We start from the raw sequence: 19,949 nt of genomic DNA, 5'->3' as shown, positions 1-19,949 counted from the left end.
ACGGGTGTAGTAAGCTGGGGAATTTCATGACTTAGGCTACCTGCCTCAGCAGCAAGAATTCAGGCAATGAACACTTGACAGTGAAAAAACTTCCTTTTTTTTTCTCTCAGTGACAGCTGCATTTAAAAAAATGTTTAAAGGATAGGGTATTTAAAAAAAATTCTGATCATCAAATTTGAACAGACATTATCCACTCTTCAGGGATGTTTATATCTTGGTGACTGCGTGTCTGTAATTTAAAATAGCCCTATTAAATTTGGGTTTCCCTCCTGTTTAATTCATACACCGACCCCCTGCTGGCAAAAGTTGGATTTGTTATTAACAGGGGTGGGACTTCCACACATGAGTCCAGTTGTTGTTTTTAAAGAAACAAGAGTCACTACAAGAAGCCAGCCCTAAGGCTCACTACTTAGTTACAGAATGCAGAAAGATTTGAAAAGTTGTAGTTCTGTATGGTATGGGAGCATGTTTACATTGTTCACCTTTAAGAAGTGAAAACGTCTAATAATTTGCTCATCTACGATTGTGGAATGTAAAACTAAAGGTAAGAAACTTGCTATTATACAATACCAGATAAAGTTTAATCAGCCTCCTGTGCTATTTGCAGGAAGTGTGATTTAATCATCAAATTATCAAAGGGAAAATGTAGTGTGAATTCTGCTGATGTTGTAGTCTGCTGTAGGATTAAAACAAGTCATGCATTAAAACTGTTCATTAATTAGGGACATTCATTAATTAAAGACATTTAATTTAAACAGTCTCTGATTTTATCCTTGCTTTATATTGTAAATTGAGTAAAATAAAAAAGGCAATCTGGGTTTTAAATGAATTTTGTCTATTTTTAAGCAATAGTTTGTGATGTGTAAGTCTCAACAATCCATTAAAAATAATGCCTTGTGAACATTCTTGTAATTTTTAAAATATTTACAAAAACTGCTTGAACAAGTGCTTTAATTTCAAAGAAGTAAACAAATCGTTCTTTTTCCCAGGGTGGAAATGACTATTCTGAGGGGGCATAATTTTAAGGTGATTAGAGGAAGGTATGGGGGAGATGTCAGAGGGAGGTTCTTCGCACAGAGAGTGGTGGGTGTGTGGAATATGCTGCCGACAGTGGTAGTGGAGTCAGATACTTTAGAGAGACTTTTAAGCGACTCTTGGATAGGCACATCTATGATAGTATAATGTAGGGTAAGCAGGGTAGTTTGATCTTAGTGGAATAACAGGTTGGCACAACATCGTGGGCCGAAGGGCCTGTGCTATGCTGTACTTTTCTATGTTCTGTGTTCTATGTAATAACTGTTTAGAATGAAAGGACATAAAATTTGTTTTTATTTTAAAAAAACGGCAATGATGCTGTCATGCAATAGGTGGAAAATTATAGCAACATTTTTCACTCATTGATAACAAGCCCATGGCTGGAACTTACCATAGCTGATGTATAAACAGCACCTGCTACTAGTCAGACTTGCCTTGGTCTGACCGGGCCACGCAGTTTACCTATCCATTGCTGCGTTCCATCCGAACACCCTGTCAGTCTCTGGTTCCCATTGTCCATTGCAGACCCACAGCTTGTCATTGAACATTATATACAAGCAGGCAGTCACATATGACCTTTTATTTACAGAAAGTAAAAGGGAACACAAGCAAAAGTAACAGAGGCTCACCCCCACAATGCAAACCAAATGCTGACATCATGACCAATGACTATTTTACAGTCCTTGATGGTCTGCTGCACCCAGCTCCCATCTACTGGAACTGGGTGTCACTCAGGTCTCGACTGGTACGTAGAGCCTGATGCAGCTCAGCTCAGTCATGGACGTGGAGAGCTTCCTCCTCCCCAAGTCTTTGTTCTCCCTCCTCAGAAGACTGCTCCCATTCTGCCAGTTCCTCAACAGTGAGCACATCACCTCATTGTTTGCCCCAGTTGTGCAGAGCACAGTGTGCCAGATGATGATGTGGCACTCTCAGTCCAGACTCTACTAGATAGCACCTCCCAGCCCAGTCCAAGCAGCAGAACTATATTTTCAACAGCCCTTTGGCTACTGCACCTTGCCCTGGTCAGAGCACAGGCAGCACTGTGTCTGTGCTTTGCACCAATCACGGGGCTGTGTAATGGTGTTATCACCCATGGTCACAGCGGATATCCCTTGGTCCAGTAAGCAGCCTCGTAAAGCTCCTGGACTCTCTCACAGCCACCAGTACATGAGAGTGCTCCAGGGTGTAAAAGTCATGGTCTCTGCTGGGATAGTGTGCGCACACCTACAGGAAGTAGTAACAGTGATCACAGATCACCTGGGCGTGAGTCGAATGAAAACCTTCCTGTTGATGAATTCCACAGTGTGGACCCTCTCAATGCCATGTGTGTACAGTCGATGGTACCTTGCATCTGGGAGAAACTAGTTATGTTCCTGAATCTTACAATCCAGGCTGCAGAACTGATCATGTCATACAAGAATAAAATGGACGAGTGTGTGACCGCGCACAGGTGACATCAGCCGCTGTCTTGGAGCTGGAGGAACACAGCAGGCCAGGCAGCATCAGAGGGACAGAAAAGTTGACATTTCAGGTCAGGACCCTTCTTCAGGCCTGACCTGCTGTGTCCTCCAGCTCCACACTGTGTTATCTCTGACTCCAGCATCGGCAGTTCTTGCTATCTCAGCCACTGTCTTGGTGCTTTTGTGGGGCATGACTGAGAGATCCCACACAGGTCATTCATCGGTGCTTGGATGAGGCCAGTTGTCACCTTCACAGCCACTGGGAGAGGATGGCCTCCCACTCCTGCAGCCCTCAGATCCTGCTCCAGCATCCAGCAGAGTTCCATCACAGTGTACCACTACATACACATCCCATGCATTCGGAGACTGTGACCACTCTTTGAGCTGGCAGCTCCTCATCCTCCGCTACTGGCCCTGGATCCCCTGCGTCTGCCTGCAGCCTCTTAGGAAGGCAGCCACAGTGACCAATCCCCCTAGTAACTGGTCACAAGGCTCTCGGTGGAAATGACCCACCCAAGGAACATGATGGGGGGAAAGAGGTCCTTAGAATTGAGAAGAATCAATGCTGGCGTACCCTGCAGGGCCACACACTCTACTCCATTCAGTGAGACATGCAGCACCTGGTAATGAGACCTCAACAACAAAGGGTCATGTCTCCATTCATCCAGCGTCAGCCTCAACACATGCAGCAAATCAGTGAAGCTGCACCTCTGGCTGAGTGACCAGCCCATGACATTAAAAAGGGAACAACTGCAGTGCTCCCACCCTCTTCCCATCCCAAACCCATATCAATCTTCAACTTCTGTAGCATTCAGTGTAGACCACCTTGACACTTGCAAGGCAGGTGGTGAATCAGTGGTGTGCACCTTCTACATCACCTTGGAAATGGCACAAAGAACGATTCCTATTGGCCTCCTTTTATTGCTTCTAACTTAAGCATCATTGAGATGCCAGTGTTCAACTTGCAAGCACCAATAGCCTGGAGGAAATCAGCTTTGAACAGCATATGACCCCCAAGCACCTTTACTCTGCCTGCTTTACAAATGGGCAATGAAGTGATTGCAGATTAAATGGTGCTGGGGTTTGCGAATGGCTGCTTCATGTACTTGTTCCTTCAGTGTCCTGGCATCCAACAAGTGTGGATTCAATGCTTTTGCCCATCAAACTGACAATGATTCTGCCCACCTGGGCTTCACCTCAGCTATTTTCGAGTGGCGTTTCACATCTGGAAAAGGGAAAGTGATGGCAGGAAATGCGGTTTATGCTGGGCTTGTCAGCTCTGGGCTTTGCCTGGTCACCAGATTTTCCCCAGAGTCTCCATGTCCCTTTGTACCTCAGCCTAGTTCCACCTATTCCCTTATGTGGAGACTTACCACATAGAACTTCACTTGCAGCTATCCTCCCTGTCCCCTGAACCTTGACATTACTCCTTAATGAAATCACTTTATCCTCTGTGCTTCCCTATGGAGTTCATAGTCATGATCACTGCCACTAGTGGCCACGCCCATAGCCTACCATGCACTCTGGTGCTCTTCCTTGTTGACACCTCTACAAATGTCATTGTTTCTCCCCCTCCCCACCCATCTTGGCAGCGAACTCCCCTGCTGACCCTACAGACCCCATTTGCACCTTCCTGAATGACTGATGGATTGATCCCCAGGATGACATTCACCCCATACTGCTGACTGACTTTGACAAGAAGCCCCTAGACATGACTAACTGTGTTTGCAGCTTCCCGACTGATGATACCTGATCCCTCTGTCTGCTTGTGATGTTCCTACAAGACTGACCCCTGCCCACATCCCAGACTGCAGTTGGACAGATTCCTGACAGTAATGAAAGCCTCTGGTTCTGGAACAGCATGGCATGATGTGTTATGGCCAGGCAAGGCAGGAATACTGTGTGCATGCAGGTAGGTGCTAAGTGATTAATTGATTGCTTGATTGATTTATTATTACATGTACTGATATACAGTGAAGAGCTTTGTTTATGAGTGGCACAGGCAGATCAAGATGAGCAAAGAATGTAGTAAGCAAAGGATAAGCAAGCAACCCTGAGGTGCAGTCTGATCTAATCTTTGATTTGGGTGCCTCTCCCTGCATGCAATTTGTCTCTGCTGCAGCTTTTCAACACTAGTTGCTGATGCGTCCTGCAAGTCTATCAGAGAGGTGCCATGATGGTCATAAGGGGTTGGCAATATCCTTGGACAAAAGATTCATGCAGCTGGTGCCCATGGATTGTGCCCTGAGATGCTGATTAGTGTTGAACAACACGTAGGTCCTTCAGAGGAAGTGGCAAACTGAATTTGCTGGATATTTGCTCTGGTTTCCATGTCCTGTTTTTTTTAAGGCTATCGCATTCAGTAAGATTGGGAGCTGAATATAAATGAGGTGAGTTGGCATTTAACAAGCAATTATCCTATTTAATTGTCTACCTAGCAAGAAACCCACCTCACTGCTTGTCAAAAACATAAAAGATAGAACTTGATGCTCCCAACTTCAAGATAGGCCTTGCACCACGTCTCATCCGAATCTGCCACAAATCCCACCACAGCCCATGTCAGTCAGACCCCAATAAGATTCAACCTTAAGTCTTATCACAGTTGGCCTGAAGTGGAAACGCCCTAACTTTCTATAGAATGTTTATCTTGTGTCTACCTTGTAAGTACAAGAACTTTATGCTATTTAGTGCATTTGAATGGTGAGACAGACAGGACATGGTGTATTGTCATAGCACCTTCCAGATTTCCTGGTACTACCAGCCTCACAGTTAGTCTGAAACAAGTTCTGGCCTTTCTGGTTCTAAAGTTATTCTAAGCTCTTATGCTTCCACCTTTCTTTCATCTTTACACCTACATCATTGTATGTTGTTATCTGAGAAATGTTCTGTCAATTTACTACTTAGACCTAACCATAACTGGGATACCACTTCTTCTTTCCCCTTATTGTATTTTTTTTCTATATTCCTATCTCTTTTCAAATTTCTCAATGTTGTCAACTGAGAAGTAATCTGGCAAGTCCAGCTGATTGCTAATGCCACGAAAGGGCAACATCAGGTGACCTTCTCTCTGGTCTCCCTTCTGCACTACAGTGGGAAAAAGTTCACTTCAACTTGGTGCCTCCATATAATAGTTGAGCCCTGATTGGATGATACCTGTGTAGCCTCCAAAGGCACTTCACACAGCACTACTACATTGTGCTATTACACAAAAATGGACTATTTCTGCTACAATCATTAAACAGGGCACGTTGCGTGCAGATAGCCTTTGGAAAATAATATTAATCCCTGGACTGTTTTAAACGTGCAATAAAGTTGCTGGAATGGTACCACTGACTTTGTACTTTTGAAACTACATTTTCAGCAAGATTGTATCTGAATATCAAAAGAAATGTTGCAATGCAGCAAAAAGAAGTTCAGGGGCCAGGATTCCCACTGGAACTTCATGTTGCTTTGAACACAAGCCAGTTACAACTCCAACAAAGGAAGTAACTGTAACATTAATTTTAAATTTGGTCTTTATCAAACCTTAATCTGTTCAGTTCCAAACACCCTGATCCTTCAATTAAAGCAGATTCTGAAATTTTTATCGTATGGAATTACACTGGGAATGAGGTGGTTGTTAGTTATGTTAAAATGAATATGAAATCATTTTAATCTATTGTTAACACCTAATAATTCAGTCACCTTATTCCTATAAATTAACACCTGTGGGTCATTAATATTCATGATGTTATTCATGATGAATTGTGAAATGAAGATCAAAGAACTAGAACAATCTACAATGAATAAGAAACCATATGGAGGGTGATGGATGAAAAATGGGAGGAATATTAAATGATATTTAACACTTAATTCCTAATCATTTGTGGCCAAATTCCCATTACAGCTGGTCTGGAAATTGATATTTGTGTAATGAACTGACAGCAAACTTGCGATAACTGTGGCTGTACATGTAGTGTAAAGGATTAAATCTGATTTGTGATAGGCTATTAAAGCACAGTCTAAACCATCAATGGGAAGTGATGGAATGTCATGTGATCTTAGGAAAGAATATAAGAGTAGGCTATTCAGCCCCTCAAAGCTGTTTTGCCTGTCTGGATCATTATTTGTCATCAATCTCATTGCAACTTTCTGTGCTATTGTCATAACCCTAGATGTCAACAGCTTCTAGAAATCAATCATTCTCATCTGGAAAACACTTAATGACTGAAATTCTCAGATGTAGAGAATTCCAAACATTCAGTACCCTCTGAGGACAAAAATTCCCCCTGATCTCAGTCCTAAAGGCCTTGCTCCTCATACCTCATATATCCCCTGTCCCTTGTCCTAGAGGTCCTCCATCCATCTTGCATCATCACTTCTTCATTCTTCTAAACTGTCCTCAAAGGTCAGTCTGACCATCTCAAGAATTAGCCTGATGGATGTTTGCTTCACTCCCTTAATGGGAAGTATATTCTTCCTTAGTTAAAGAGAGCAAATTTTGGTCTCTTATGTCATGGCAGGATGAAGTGACAGTGATATGTTTCTGAAATAAAGTCAATGCTTTTGATACTGTAAATATTCTTCAGCAACGTAACGAGAGAGATATGTTATAAGATTTTAAAATCATCGAAGAGTAAGGGGAGAAAGGAGGAATATGGCATCAGCTCGATGATCAGCCATCATCTTATTGAATGGTGGAGCAGGCTCAAAGGGCCACAAATGGCCTACTCTGCTCCTAGTTTCTATCTTTTTTTTGTAACTAATCCAAGAATATTATTCAGTGGCAGCAAGTGAAAAAAAACGTTAAGGAAAAGTCTCTTACGTTGCTGAAAATCTTTAAGTAGGTCATAAGCTGTAATCAAGCAGACAGAATTGGCGCCAAAGATTTATGCGGTTTGATACTGTCTCTGGACTCCCTGCAATGCCCAGCAGACATGAGAAGATCATCTCCCTCTTGTATGCCATAGGTTGTTACAGAGACAAGATCCTAGAAAAGCAAAGGCTTTGACAGTGATATAGCAATGTATGAGGGAGTAAGGGGCATACATATTGGCTACTATCATCTTTGAAAAAATTCCATTTTTTAGTGAACTAAGTTTAATCATCTTAACCAGTAACAAGGTGCAAGTATTCATACTTTTAACAGTCATTTCTACAGACTTAATCAACTCTGAATATGGCAGCTTCAAAGAACTGATCAGGGACAGACCTTTTATCAAAGAGTCATAGATGAAGCGTTATCTGATCACTTACAGCTGAGTGATGGCTTAACATTAACAAAGACAATTCAACCAAGCAAATAAACTGAGGTTGAGAAGAAAAAGCAGTTGAACAGAGCAGTTTAACATACTATTCAACATACATTATCTGTGAATGAGATTTTGCTTCAGTTGGGAAGGGATTCAAGCTTCACAAAGCAAAATGCAAGTCGTGTTTTTTTTGGCAACTAACTTTCCAGGAAGAGTCTTAGATTGTTTACAAACTTCATTGCACAGTTTGGAAGGTTTTGTTTTAGTAAATTAACCTTTGGCATCACATTAGCCAGAAATCTTTCAGAGGACAATGTCGAGTATCCTGGAAGGACTGGAGGTATGTCACATCGAAAATGTCCTGATCCATGGATCCACTCAGACAGAATAAGACAATGGAGTGTGAGCTGTGCTACAAGACCTACAGGAATCAGTAATTGCCCTCACAACAAGTTATCATTCTCACGGCCAACTGTCAAGTTCCTTGAGCATTTTGTGGATGGATCCAGTGTCAGAGCTGATTCACAGAACAAGAGAGCAATCAAGTTGTTTCCACTTCCTCAGAATGTGTTTGATCTTCCAATATACATGGGTTTGGTGAACCAAGTTGGAAAGTTTCTGCGCAACAAGGCTGTTATCAATGAGCTATTAGATCAGCTGCAGTGACAGGATGATACATTGTACAGGTAGAAAGCACAGCAGAGGTCTTTTGAGAAAATCTTTTGAGAAGCTGATATTACCTGCTATTTTAGCTCACTGTGACCCCAGAACTACTTACTAACATTGCTGCAGGTACATCTTGTAAAGGAATGGGAGCTGTACTTTTTCAAATACAGGGGAATGGAAAAAGGTCACAAGATTATTGTGCACCCCATTCACTGTCAGTGACTGAACAGAGATATGCAATGATAGATGAAGAAGCAACTGTTGCATGGGCTTGTAAAAGATTTCCAGGTTATAGAAACATACATAAAAACATAGAAAATAGCTGCAGGAGTAGGCCACTCGGCCTTTCGAGCCTGCACCACCATCCAATATGACCATGGCTGATCATGCAATTTAAGTATCCCACTCCTGCTTTCTCTCCATACCCTTTGATCCCTTTAGTCACAAGAGCGATGCCCAGCTCCCTTTTGAATATACCTAATGAACTGGCACCAACAGCTTTCTGTGGTAGAGAATTCTACAGGTTCACAACTCTTTGAGTGAAAAAGTCTTCCTCATCTCAGTACTGAATGGCTCACCCCTTTTTCTTAGACTATGAGCCCTAGTTCTGGCCTCGTCCAACATCAGAAACATTCTTCCTGCATCTAGCCTGTCCAATCCCATCAGGATTTTATATGTTTCAATAAGATCCCCTCTCATTCTTTGAATTCTTATGTTCTTGTTCTCCAATTCAAGACCAAGGAAACCAGAAACCTCTAGTGGCACTGACAAATTCTCACCAGTTAGCAAAATTACCTCTGAGTATAACAATTCAAAGTATAAATGATAAGCTTTGATGCAAAGGCAGAGTATGCTCCAAGAAAACAGTAGATGGGATATCCTATATCCTTATCATGTGGCCTTAACAAGCAGATGAGTTTTTTTGTTGAAGAGGTGGAAACTTTTACATTGATAACAATCACAACTCTACCAGACAACTCAATAAGTAAAGTAAATCAGAGATGCACAGAAATCCATTGAAGAATGTGTTCAAGTCAAAGGGTACTGTGTCAGAGGATGGGCAGCATACACATACGCATTTACATTTTGAACAGAGAGGACACCTCAGTAGCAAATATTTTACTCATCCATAATAAGAGATTGGACATTGATAGAGTTCAGAGACTCAGTTTACCACACCAATTGCACTGAGGACTTCTGTGTGTCACAAAATGTCGGAACAGGACAAGATATTCTATTTGATGGCTAGATTTCTCAAAGTCATTTGTAGAAATGATACCATAAGACCATAACCACATGGGAACAGAAATTAGGCCATTCAGCCCATCGAGGCTGCTCTGCCATTCAATCATGGCTGATAAGTTCCTCAACTCCATTCTCCCGCTTTCTCCCCATAACCTTTGACCCCCTTGACAGTCAAGAACCCATCTATCTCAGTCTTAAATATACTCAGTGACCTGGCCTCCACAGCCTTCTGTGGCAGTGATTCACCACTCTGGTTGAAGAAATTTCTCCTTATCTCCGTTCTAATAGGTCTTTCCTTTACTCTAAGGCTGTGCCATCAGGCCCTAGTCTCTCCTGCTAATGGAAACATCATCCCAAAATCCACTCTATCTAGGCCTTTCAGTATTCTGTAAGTTTCAATTTGATCACCCCCCACCATCCTTCTAAACTCCATCGAGTATAGACCCAGAGTCCTCAAATGTTCCTCATATGTTTTGCCTTCCATTCCTGGGATCATTCTCGTGAACCTTCTCTGGACCCACTCCCAGGCCAGCACATCCTTCCTGAGGTATGGGGCCCAAAATCGCTCACAATGTTCTGAATGTGGTCTGACCAGAACCTTATAAAACCTCAGAATACAACCCTACTTTTATATTCTAGTCCTCTTGAAATAAATGCCAACATTGTATTTGCCTTCCTAACCACTGATTCAACTGGCAAGTTTACCTGGACTAGGACTCACAAGTCCCTTTGCACTTCAGATTTCCGAATTTTTCCTTCCTACGAAAATGCATGACCTCACATTTTCCCACGTTGTACTCTATCTGCCACTTCTTTACCCACTCTCCTAACCTGTCCACATCCTTCTGTATCCTCCCCGCATCCTCAATACTACCTGTCCCTCCGCCTATCTTGGTATCACCTGCAAACTTAGCCAGAATGCCCTCAGTTCCTTCATCTAGACCATTAATGTATAAAGTGTAAAGTTGTGGTCCCAACACTGATCCCTGCAGAACACCACCAGTCACCAGCTGCTATCTTGAGAAAGACCCTTTTATCCCCACTCCTAGCTTTGTGCCAGACAGCCCATCTTCAATCCATGCTAGCACCTCACCTCTAACACCATGGGCCCTTACCTTACTCAGCAGCCTCTGGTGCGGTACCTTGTCAAAGGCTGTAGCACTTATGATATTCATTGTCAGGAGGTGAGAACTATTGGTGTAATTTTCTTTTCCATCACAGCCATGGCAATGTCTTGAGGTAAACATCTTTAAACATACAGGTTAGATAGTCCAAATAAATAGATGTCAAATAGCTGGGGGCGTCACCTGTCTGTCGCAGTGATTATATCCCCGAAGGAGATCTTCACAACAAATGGAATCATAGATCTTCTGATTTCCAACACTGATTGCCAATGAATACTTTAAAGAATCCAGGTCACCATATGGTATATACTACCAACTCAACAAGACATCAAATTATATAAAGTAAAGCTGAAACAATAGTTAGCACAGTGAAAAGAATTCCTGAAGAAGAATTGCAAGCGACTTGCATCTCTGAGCCATTGTTAACTCCACTCCAACATGGATTAGCTCCATGTGACCTGCTCATCGGGAAAAAAAAACTGATAACTGATGCTGAGAGTATAACCTGATGACTTGGACAAGGTGAGGGAGAAAAAGGATGTGAAATTACAACAAACATTACAAAGCATACAACATACCAGAGACCCCCCTGCTAGTTTGAATTTGAGACCAGGCACTCCTTATGAACAGGTGGTAGAGTCCATATCGACAACCCTACCTCATTCAAATTGAGGCAATAAAGTGAGATGCAACTGATGTACAATAGCGTTTACACCAAATCAACTTCCTGTGTCATCCAGACAAAAAGACAGATGATGTATTCATCGAGCGATCAAGATGACTGCCTGATTGTCGAGCCACAGTCATGTGTCAATTCCCCTTCTGCCCAGTTGAGTCTAAGTGACTATGCAGAGGACTCAACTTCCCAAACTTCTCCCAAGTAGTTGAAACCCATCCAGGTAGACCAGTAAACTACCACAGTGGTTATCTCCTGTGAAAAAGTAGAAATTCAAGTCAGAGACTTGGGGGCGAGATGTAGTATAAGGGGTTATGCTTGACTGTGTAATTTGCTAATGAGACAACATGTATTATCACAGGAAGTGATGCAGAGTTACATGATTTTATTCTCTTGGTCTCGGCAAGATGAAGCCAGAGGAAAATACTTTTTAGTGTAATCATTACCCCAGCAGACTCTGTAAATATTCTTTAGTGCTACAGTGAGACCAATAATATTATGGCATAGATCATTGACCAATTACTCACATCAGATTTTATACTATGATACTATCATACCCTTGCTGTATTGTTTGGTTTAATGACATTTCTACCCAACCAATAATCTGACACAAACATTCTGTCGACATAAGTTTGATGTAAAAATCTGTGCACGTACCTAACTTTTCAAATTCAAGAATGAAGTTAGAAAATGCATTTAATTGCTTAATCCTAAACTGACCTTGAATGAAGTCTAAACGCTTGACTAACTGAGATCTCATAAAGGACATCTTCACTTGTTATTGACAATTTAGCGTTGACAAGCTAGTTGATTAGTTTTTGTTAACACTTGTTTTAATAATTGAAAAATACTTTGGCCTCGGTCAAACAGGATTCTGCAATCCTCTCCTTTCCTGTTTCAGCCAGGGTATCCCAATATTAAACAACATTGTTCAGAAAAGATGTGCCAATATTTACCAAAAACAGCAAAATCAGCTAATTTTCCAGAAAGTTGCATGTCTAGCCAAGTATGACCCAAGTTCACCCTTTATACATGCTCCAGCTTGTAAGAAGTGGTGATTATCTCCAAGCTTCAGTATTCAAATTTTATCTAAGACTGATACAGGGACAATTTTCACTCTCTTGAGGCTGAAAGTGTCTTGAGTAAAGTGACTCTGGAGAGCAAAATCTAGTTTCCGGCTTATAAGTTTACAGCTCAGAACTATACATAATTCACTATTAATTAGCATTAAATTGGAAGACTCAGTGAGAGATACAATAGGATAGATAGTGTGGGAAATGTAAAAGCTGCCTAGTTTCTCGTTCACAGCTTGAGCTGAGATACATTGGAGCATAGAAGAGGTTGTTTTATTTTGCAGTTGACTCATGCAATACTTAAGCAAAATTGCTGATAAAGGCTACCAAGTGTTGCATACTGTATCATTTCCACCATCCTAATGAAAAAAATCCCTCAAACTTGATAAATGTGACTTTGGAAGATATCTTATCCATAAATTAGTCAATAAACCAATTATTAATATTGGCCCACAAAAATGATCAGTCTCTACTTATCACCACTTCTGTTCAATAGTCATTAAATTAAGCAGCAGATTGTGTTTGACATTTGTCGATAGATTTTCTTCAGTAATTTGGTAATTTTTCCTTATCTCTTCACAGCATAGGGAAGAAATGCTGTAAGTTGTGGCAACATGTGTCATTATATTATTTTCACATGTCATTACAACAACAAAAAGGCCATCGAGATGTTCATTGCACACTTAAAGATGAAGACTGTACGCTTTTGAAAAAAACAGACGACTCAGCTGTTCGTTGAAATTATGACCTTACACTTTGCCCCTTCTATATTCCTATGTTCTTCTAAATACTACCTGTGTTTTATTAAAGAAACAAGTACACAGCAACAATAAATTCTTGTAAGAAGCAAAATTATAGAAGCAGTGGACCAGAGCTCTGTGGATACAATTATTTCTAATTCACCCCTTGAAAATATGTAACTTAAGCTAGTGCTTCCGTCTGTAATTCAAGAACAGATGAAACCATAAGTACTCAGCAGATCGAATAGCATCCATAGAGAGATGAACAGAGTTAACGTTTCAGGTAGACTGAAACTAAATGCCATTATTTTGGGAATGGACTGCACACGTGGATGAGAAACAATGGAGTGAAATTTGCTGTTAATTGTATTGTCTGAGCTTCGAATTTTCCCTCAGTCTTCCACTTAAATGCCACTGTGCTACAAATTACCAGGAATGATTTGGCAATCAATGAATGAGGCATCTGGAACCTTGGTGAGCAATGTGATAAATAGACCATCTCCTTAGCAAATGCAATGTAAGGATAGAGAAAGAAATAGGATGAAATAAAGTCAGTTACAGAGTGAAAAACAATAAATAAAAGGCTGGATTTTCATAGAGTCAGGGAGATTTGCTAATTCCAGAATTCTCAACCCCATTGTCAGTGTTCCCAGTGTCATCGTTGCGGGTTAAGGACGTGGGTTTGTTTGTGTCACTGGATTGTACCCTGCATTCACAATCTGGCCAGCCCTATGCAGGGGGATGGTCATGATCCAATTTTCCAAACATTCATGGAGCCAGGCCAGCTTTTAGAGGACCTGTGGTCCATGACCCTTCAGACATGTGCGAACCATAGTCTCAATGAGGGATCCTTCTGAAAGCTAAGTGCAAAAGGTTTTGCCCATTCACCCGTGCCATGCTCTGTCCTCCACCCACCCAAAAAAATGTCTAAAGCTGGCTGAGAACCCAGATATCCATTAGATTGCTGAAACAGTGGCACCCCGGGGAAAACAATTCTCTCTGGGCAGCTGTTGCTCTCTGATCTATTTTGTCAATTTCACAATGCTTATATCCACAAGATAAAGAGGTGTCAAGTGCTTGCATTTTCTAGATTTAGTACTTAAAGTATTTGGATGATTGATGCTTTTACAGGGTGGTAGTAAAATCGTATTTTTTTAAAGGAAGGAATAAGTTATAAATGAGTGATTTTTAATCCATCCAGTTGCTCCTAAAGGGGTTAATTGGGTCATCGAGTCATAGAGATGTGCAGCATGGAAACAGACTGTTCAGTCCAAATCATCCATGCTGATCAGATATTCTAAATAAATCCAGCCCCAATTGTCAGAATTTGGCTATAACCCCCTAAACCCTTCCTATTCCTGGTTCTGTGCAGAGTGATTGTTGAATGAATAGGCATGGAAGTGCCATAACATTGAGGACATAAAAAGCCGTGGAGATGTGGGTGGTGAAAGGGCACAGTTTAGCACAGAGGGTATGAGTGGCAGAGGGGTGGGTGGAAGGGCATAGGTTAGTAAGGAGGGGCAGTAGAGGTTGTGGGTAGAAGAACAGCTTGATATCTAAGGTCCAAGGCGGGATGTGGGATGGTTTGATGCAAGGTAGCATGCATATCTATGCGTAATGTGTGGGGGTGAGGGCGTATGGAGGATGAGGACTTGACGATTGCTTTCTGTTTTATTAATTTTATTGTAACCGGGACTAAGTCCCAGAGGCCACCATGATAGACCATATAAATGCCTTACTTTGGCATCTGCCTCCAAGGAACTGCAGAACTAATTTTGATTAAGACCCACCCTGAACAAAAATAGCACAAGTTTTAAGTAACATTATATGTTTTATACCAGGAACTTTCTCTCAATATTGGAATGTTGACTTGAGAAATTTCCTAACTCCCACAATCCCCATGTCAGATGAAAAGAGAAATTGCCAACAGTCACCAAAGAGAAAAGAAAAATAAGAAAAAAATTATGTCTCAAAGAGCAAATTATTTGTTCACAAGAATAAATCCCTTATAAGAAAAAAAAAATTCAAAAGTTTCTTTTCTGGGACTCTGAACTTGAATAGCATCAGTGGAGCTTAAGTCTTGTCATTGAAAGCATCCTTACGCACTGGAATACCAGCCTGAACTGTGTGCAGTCATTCAATTCATACTCCTGAGGCAACCCCACTAATTTCTTAACTCACAGGAAGGTTGATAGTGAACTCTGGTTTTGTGAAGCTTGTAGCCAACAGACAGAAAACATTATGCAATTTGTGGCGTTATGTCGTTTTGTATCCACTAAAACTAGCACATATGTGCTATAAATTTAAGATTATTTTCTCAGTCGAAGTAGAATGAGCTGGAATGAGCTTCTGAACTTTAGCTGATAACGGCACTCTGTTGGATAGCAGCATTATGTGGTGTATCAGAATTCATATTGTGAATCATTGTATGTATTTAATCTACCAGTAATGGGTTGCAGACATTCCTTCACTCTTGTAAAAGCTTTCTGCCACCTTTGACCTCCACAGGATTTAGGAGTTATGTGCCTTTCATATAAATTTCTGAAAGAACTTTGAATGATGTTTACTGATGGGACAACCCAAATGTTCTTTCACCTATGGGTACACAGATTGAATAATGTATGTGCACAACAAAACTAGTTCTGACCTGCCTTCAAATTCTGTATTTCAAAATAAGCACTGTGATAATTGTCATGTTATCTCTCGGATCTAGTGTCGTGAGAGCAGTGATTTTAAGCATATCAGACCAGTGGAAACCAGGCAAATAGGCAGTTAATTTAAAATAAAATACTGCAGATGCTGCAGATTTAAAATAAAATCAGAATGTGCTGGAAAAGTTCAGCTGGAAAGAGAAACAGAGTTAATCTTTCTAGTCAAATATAATTGTTTTTTTAGAACAAACTAGGCAGTTCAAGTACACTGTTAAAATGTCCTGGGTTACTCGCATGTAAAGTTGCTAAATCCTACCTATTACAATTTTAATCACGTCCAAAACTGGTGGTTTCCTGCTTTATATGCAGATCCGTGTCTAATGATGTCATTAGGCCCCTACAATTTTAACTCAGTCACCAGGTCCCTTGCTCCAGGCTCCCTCTCAAATCCAGAGTCACCAAAATCACAAGATTGTTATATCACAGAAGGAAATCATTCAGCCCATCGTGCTTGCACTGGTCTCATTACGTATCACCCACTTTCCTTTCCCTCACTCTAGAATGCTGCACAGTCAACCTCTACCACTGGAGCCTTCATACAAACCAAAAATGGAGGGGCACAAGCATTGCTGCACATTACCAAGGAGTGTCCCCTCTACAGACTAAGTAGCCGACAACTCACGCTAAACTTGGCAAATGAAGAGGTTATCGTGTGGCTTCGGGATTAACATTAGCTTATTGAATAAGTAATTCCAGTATCCAATTCCCCCAGCTGCCAGCCAAGGGATCCCCATTTTCCTAGAGGCTGATACCTGCCCATTAACTGACAATGCATTAAAATGCTCCTGGCATGTCCTTGGGTGTGTTGGAGATCCCTCATTAACATGCCGCCAGTTCACATAATTATCCACCCACTCACCTCCGACACATCCACAGTGAGAATTGGAACTCCTGTTTGCGTTAATTTCCCCTCTCGGCATCGTTTTAGATTTGGGAATTAAATGGATAGAAGCATTGTTTCTGAGATGTGAGTTCAAGTCCCATATTTCTTAGCTAATATAACAGTGATGGGTGCCTTTTAAATTTTCGTTTGGAACATGGGCATCCAGTGCATTCTTAGGACATTGTACTTGTTGTTCAAAAGTGCAACATTGCAGTTTCCAACAGGGTGGTGTAATGAATTTGAACACAAAAATGAGTTTTAGCAGATGCAGTGAGATTTCCTGTGATACAAGTTAAGAAGTTGCCAAATATGGCATTGATGAACTAACATTAATTTGACAATTGTTTTCTCAAAGGTTACAAGAAGGTGCAAATCAGACAAAACAAATGTCACTCTACTGCACTAAGAGCAGCTCTGTTGAAGTTGTGACTGTTTCATGTCTTGGTCATTCACATTAGTGCTGTATGGTATTCCTTCATGAATGTGGGTTTTATTGAGGCAGATATTCTGTTTTATTGCTGTTTATAGAAAATGAACAATTACAAATCAAAATGGTGGAGTATTATGGTAGAATGCATTAGCTGATGGATTGCTTTTCCGTGCAATGCGCTGCTCTGACAATCCTATTGTACTACAATGAATGAACAAGCAGTAGTAAAGAGATTTTAAAAGCTAGTTTTCTGCTACATACTGTCTGTTTCAGGTAACTGTTGATTTGATTTGATTTATTGTCACATACCTAAGTACAGTGAAACGCTTTGTTTGCGAGCAGTACTGGAAGATCATAGTAAGCAAGGACATACAGGTCACCGGGTGAACAAAAGTCTTGGACAGAGTAAAGTCTACAAGTTACGCTGTGTGCTAGCCAAGATCAGCATTAACAAGAACAGCATTATTTGAAGTTAGAGTCCATTCATCAGTCTAATAATGACAGGGAAGAAGCTATTCTTGAACCTGTTGGTGTGTGTGTTCGAGCTTCTGTATCTTCCGCCTGACAGAAGAGGTTGTAGGAGAGCATCACTGGGATGGGATGGGTCTTTGATGATGTTGGCAGCCTTTCCATGGCAATGAGAAGTGTAAACGGTGTCCATGGATGGGACGTTGGCTCCCGTGATGGTCTGGGCTGTGCACACAACCTTCTGTAGTTTCTTTCGGTCCTGGACAGATGAGTTGCCACACCAGACTGTTTTGCACCCAGACAGTATATTTCTATGAATCTGTGTGGTCTTCCTTCTAGGTATTTCTGTGTTTACCACCCTGATGACATGCATCTATGTTTGTTGCTTCTGTTACTTATTCAGGGAGTATCTTCTGTGGCCAGAAGTATCTGATGATTTGCAATGCATCATTGCTGAAGCAACATTTTCTGTTAGCTCTGGGCCATTTTCTGGTACAGTTGCCCACTCTGTGGTCAGATTAATGAAATTTCCAACATCTTTACTGGTTAAGTGGCTCATTAACTGTTTGAGAACTATTAAAAAATCATTATTATGGGTTCATAATGACTAGCTGTTAGTTTTTCATAGCCTTAGTTCATGCAATATGCCACAACAGTTTATCTACAAAATTCTTCATTTTGACTCTGGGGATATTTTCCCTAACGCAGACATTAACTTACGCAGGGCAATAATTTTATTCGGTCCTGTCTGTGATTTTATATACATAAAAGTTTTTTTAAACAAAATACCTAAGATGGTACTTTCAAAGATCAGTGCAATTCAGAATTTTTCAGATATAGATTCTAACACTTCCCTTACCCACCCAATCTCCCACGAATGTTTCGTAATGATACTCCACTTAATCACAAGACACTGTCTGCAGTTCCCAGCTAAGCACCTAATCTTAACTCTGTACGTTCTGTCAGGTGCTGAATGGACTTCAGGCATTTTACCAGAGAAAAGGTCTAGGCCCGAAACGTCAGCCTTCCTGCTCCTCTGATGCTGCTTGGCCTGCTGTGTTCATCCAGCTCTGCACCTTGTTATCTCAGGTTCTCCAGCGTCTGCAGTTCTTACTATCTCTGAGATTGGTAGTGATCATTTTCCCCCTTGGGATATCCACAGTCCAAAGATGTGCAGGGTAGGTGGATTGGCTGTGCTAAATTGCCCATAGTGCCCGGGGATGTTTAGGTTAGGTGGGTTTGGCATGGGAAATACAGGGATAGGGGAATGGGTCTGGGTGGGATCCTCTTCAGAGGGTTAGTGTGGACTTGTTGGGCTGAATGGCCTGTTTCCATACTGTAGGGATTCTATGATTGTATGAATCTCCCAGTTGACGACTACAAATTAGGATGGATGCAAACTTGAGAACAGATCTCCAACAAATTTACTCAGAAGCAGATCATAGAATCCCTACGGTGTAAGCAGGCCAGTCAGCCCATCAAGTCTACACTGCTCCTCCAAAAAGTATCCTACCCAGACCACCCCCATTCCTGTAATCTTGCATTACCCGTGGCTAATCCATCGAACCCACACGTATTTGGACTGTGGGAGTAAATCGGAGCACCCAGAGGAAACCCACACAGACATGGGGAGAATGTGCAAACTCCACACAGACAGTCACCCGAGGGACGAATCGAACCTGGGTCCCCGGCGCTGCAAAGTAGCAGTGCTAACCACTGAGCCACGATACCACCCAATAGACATTTAGAGGAGAATCTAACCATCTGTAGTAATTTTTGTCTCTGTATGATGTTTCTGTTCACTCAGTTATTATTTGTTTACACTTAGCTGTCTCTCTCCTTCCTCTTTTATTCCCCTCTACTCTTGTATTCTTTCTTTCACCATAATTAAGGGTGCGAGCAGATATTATATAATTTATGCCATACTGTGATCTTTCATTTTGATAGCAACTCTTTACAAGCTATGAGTACTATGGTAACTCCAGTCTCACATATTGTTTCCTTCAGGAGTTCATAACTCCTAGAGCCCAAGCTCTGTTGATGGAAATCTGATTGAATCCACGACTTTGGCCTAAAGCTGACCCCCTTCCACATCGAAGGGATGGAGTCGGTTCTATGGTTGGGATTGATGACTTGTTCTTGGAGGAGTGCAGCTTATGTACAGGAAGAAATGAGAGTGAAATGCTGGATAATTGGCTAGCAGTGGT

General features: G+C 41.4%; 1 protein-coding gene across 3 annotated transcripts in view; it reads left to right on the top strand.

Moving 5' to 3' along the window:
* The first annotated feature begins 363 nt into the window (after positions 1–363).
* Positions 364–19,949, top strand: part of rbfox3a (RNA binding fox-1 homolog 3a) — a 255,819-nt gene continuing 236,233 nt past the window's right edge. For all 3 annotated transcript variants that reach the window (XM_048610905.1, XM_048610904.1, XM_048610906.1), the window contains exon 1: positions 364–544. The gene's annotated coding sequence lies outside the window, so the exon portion shown is untranslated. The remainder of the gene's footprint in view (positions 545–19,949) is intronic.

The sequence above is a fragment of the Rhincodon typus genome, chromosome 23 (assembly GCF_021869965.1).
Source record: "Rhincodon typus isolate 14 chromosome 23, sRhiTyp1.1, whole genome shotgun sequence".
Taxonomy (NCBI): domain Eukaryota; kingdom Metazoa; phylum Chordata; class Chondrichthyes; order Orectolobiformes; family Rhincodontidae; genus Rhincodon; species Rhincodon typus.
The sequence above is the reverse complement of the archived record's forward strand: the minus strand, read 5'-3'. Positions and strand labels throughout refer to the sequence as shown.